Genomic DNA, 3622 nt, shown 5'->3' on the forward strand with positions numbered 1-3622 from the left:
AGTGGAGACAAGAGGAAACACTAGAGGCTGGGTCCTCCCAACCTATAACTGACATGAGAAAGAAAGGTTACAAATCTCTTCCAGATACTCTTCTCTTGCTCTGCGTTTAAGTCAGGACATCTGATAGTAACATCAATGAGCACTGCTTGGAAACAAGGGCATTTCAGTGCAGGCGGATGTCAGACAAGACTGTGTGACAGACTGTGTGAACCATAATAAATTTCAGTCATTGCTGAGAGCACTAAAGAAGACAAGTGATACCTGTCCCTACTCCAACCCCCTCCCCCTTTGCTGAGGAAACAGAGAGCAAGAAGCTGTGGAAGAAAGCATGGAATTACAAAGAGATTACTTGATATTACTTATTTTGGAATCAAGAGATTCTCAGGGATTCCTAGTCCAAAAAGGCAAGTGTTGAAAAGTAGAAAGCATAGCTTTCAGCATACGGATTTGATGTGGTTTGATTTGATGGTCTAGCAGTCGTGCAATAGAAGAAATGAGTCTGGCACGTAGGTGTGAGAGAGGTGTGCAACAGGTCTGAGTGAATTTGGTATTTCCCATGAATAGGGTGAATCAGCTAACAGCCTCTTGAAACCTTCTGTTCTGGAGAAAGGATCCTTTGTGAGTGTTTGAAAAAGGCAGAAGGAAGCCAACAGATTCTCTGAGGACTAAATGAAATGTAAAACATACAAATCAGGGTGTGAGAAATGCTCGAAGGACTCTCTTGCCTGTATTATAGAGGAAGACTGCTAGAAAGGAAAGAAGCAGAAAAGGAAGGATAGAACTTTTCACCCAGACTGTGACACTACCACACATGTTTGTTGCTGTGCTCCAGTCTCAGCAGGATGAACTGAAATTCCACATGCGACCAGAAAATGAAACTGCGGTTACCGAGTTCACCCTAGAGGGTTTCTCGGGGCTTGATCGACGACTACAGCTATTTCTCTCTGGCCCTTCTGCTCATCTACCTGACAACAGTGATGGGGAACGTAACCATCATTTCCTCGTGTGTGGGATCACCGCCTGCAAACCCCCATGTACTTTTTCATCAGCAATCTGTCCTTCCTGGAAATCTGGTTTACATCCTCCACAAGCATCAAATTGTTTCTGATCCTGGGTTCTGGTAGGAGAACCATCTCTCTAAGCAGCTGCTTTGCCCAATCCTATTCTATTTTTGCCCTGGGCTTTACAGAATTTGTTCTACTTGTGTTATGTCCTTTGACCGCTATTGCTATCTGCCAGCCTTTGCATTATGCTGCCATCATGAAGCCTCAGCTCTGCATCCAGCTGGTTGTTGCTGCTTGGGTCATAGGCATCACGCTCCTGAGTTACCGTCTGGTCTTCCTCTACCAGCTGAATTTCTGTGGCTCAAATAAGATCTACCATTTTTTTTGTGACAGTTCTCCCTTATTCAGACTGTCGTGCTCTGACACCAGCCTGCTTTGGAAAATAGACTCTGGTTTAGCATCATTTGTCATACTGACCTCCTATGCTTAACTCTGGCATTTTACACGGGCATTCTCCTCTGTATTCTACACCTTCCAGCATCATTGGGAGGAAAAAGCTTTTACTACGTGTTCTTCCCATCTCACCTCCTTGGCTATTGTATATGGGAGCTGCATTGCTCTCTATGTGCATCATTTGGAAGATGTTTCCTTGGAGACAAACAGAATTGTAGCTTTGCTGAACACTGTCCTGTACCCATTCTTAAATCCCTTCATCTATAGCCTGAGAAACAAGACTGTGATAGCAGCCCTGAGTGAAGCCTTTGGCTGTGCAACACTGCAGATTTTCCCCTAATCATGATGCATTTCTGGACAGCAATTCCAATATCTGCTATCATATGTTAAGTAATACCAGTGCAGATGTATGTCACCTCCAAAGACAGATGCCTCAGGAGATTTCTGTTTTTTTGGGTTGTGTGAGGTTAAGTGATAAGAAGCTCGTCTGCACACCAAGGAAGCACTAACCATGGCAGGAGGAGTAACTCAGTGAATATCCTGCCCCAGCTGCTCCCAGACCCATCACAGCACAGCCAGCAGCTCATCAGGAACCCATCTCCACAAACAAGCAGAGCACAGAGGCACAGTGGCAGGTGGGAACCCAATTTACAAGCTCCTGAGCAATGAACATCTTGTCCCAGCTCCTTACAGAGCTGCTGTCCTGGTTTGGGCTGAAATAGAGTTAATATTCCTTTTCAGGGACTAGATGAGTGCTTGTTTGGATTTAGCTTGGGTTTGGTAGGAGAAGAATGCTGATAGCACACTGATGTTTTCAGCTGCTACCGAGACTTCAAGGACTCTCCGACTCTCCATGTCCTGCGTCGTGCACAAGGGTACAGGGAGCAGGGAGGGAGCACGGACAGAGCACCGACCCTAATTGGCCAATTAAATATTCATATCATGGAACGTCATGCTCACTATATAGAGGAGGGGTGGTCGGGAAGGAGCTCTCTCGCTTCTGGATTGCGATTGTGGGATCTTGGTATCTCGGGGTTGCTAGCCGGCAACGGGTTGGATATTGGTTGGCGGTGGTGAGCAATTACATTGTGCATTGCCTGTTATTACTATATTTCTTTTTTTTCTATCATCATCATTGTTCTCATTTTATTGCCATTATTAAACTGCTCCTGTTTCAGCCTGTGATCTCCCTTCACCCTCTAATTCCCTCCCCATTCCCAGGGGGGAGGGGTAGGGAGGTTGACCAGCTGCGGAGGTTGGTTGCAGACCAGGCTCAGACCAGGACAGCTGCCCTGGGAGAGCCATCAGCCTTGTTGTCCAGGTGTGAAACCCATCAAGATGAGCCACTGAGAGCAGCTCTCTGGCTCACCATTTGGACTAAGGGGATTGTTGCCTAGGGGTGGAGGACACATTATAGGATGCAGAGCACGAGCATTTTTGGACTGCACAAGACTATTATTAGCTCTTAGTGTGAGGACCCTGACCAGTGTGTTCCATTCTACTTCTCATTAAACTTATTTTCAACACCCTTCCTGTGTGAGGGAATCTCTCTTCTGAGTGAATGTGTGAACATGGGGTGTGAGTGCAGCAACTGGAGGTCAGATAGCCCTCATTAGTGCCACCAACTGAGCAGCTGGAGTGAGTGAACTTAAAAGTCTGTGGTTGTGTGTGACTGGGGTGGTCTATACCATCATCTGGAATGGGGGTGCTGCTTTGAGGGCTTGTATGTCCAGCTGCAACTGGAAAGGCTGGTATCCAGGGGCAGCTATTGACGACACACAGTGTCTGAGCCCAGCTGCTGGAGGTATCCACCCTCTACATCTATATATACAATGAAGAATAGAATAGAATAGAATAGAATAGATAGAATGAATAGAATAGAATAGAATAGAAGAATAGAATAGAAGAGAATAGAATAGAATAGAATAGAATAGAATAGAATAGAATAGAATAGAATAGGAATAGTTCAGTTGGAAGGGACCTACAATGATCATCTAGTCCAAATATTAGACCACTTCAAGTCTGGCAAAAAGATGAATCATTTTATTAAGGGCATTGTCCAAATGCCTCTTAACACTAATGAGCTTGGGATGTCGACCACCTTTCTAGGAAGCCTGTTCCAGTGTTGGACCACCCTCTTGGTAAAGAATGCTTCCTAATGTCAA

The 3622-nt window shown here is 45.4% G+C and overlaps 1 pseudogene; it reads left to right on the forward strand.

Moving 5' to 3' along the window:
- Positions 1 to 859: 859 nt before the first annotated feature.
- LOC122153528 lies at positions 860 to 1797 on the forward strand (annotated as a pseudogene).
- The last annotated feature ends 1825 nt before the right edge of the window (positions 1798 to 3622 follow it).

The sequence above is a fragment of the Tyto alba genome, unplaced genomic scaffold (assembly GCF_018691265.1).
Source record: "Tyto alba isolate M040663 unplaced genomic scaffold, T.alba_DEE_v4.0 Super-Scaffold_20, whole genome shotgun sequence".
In the NCBI taxonomy this organism is placed as follows: domain Eukaryota; kingdom Metazoa; phylum Chordata; class Aves; order Strigiformes; family Tytonidae; genus Tyto; species Tyto alba.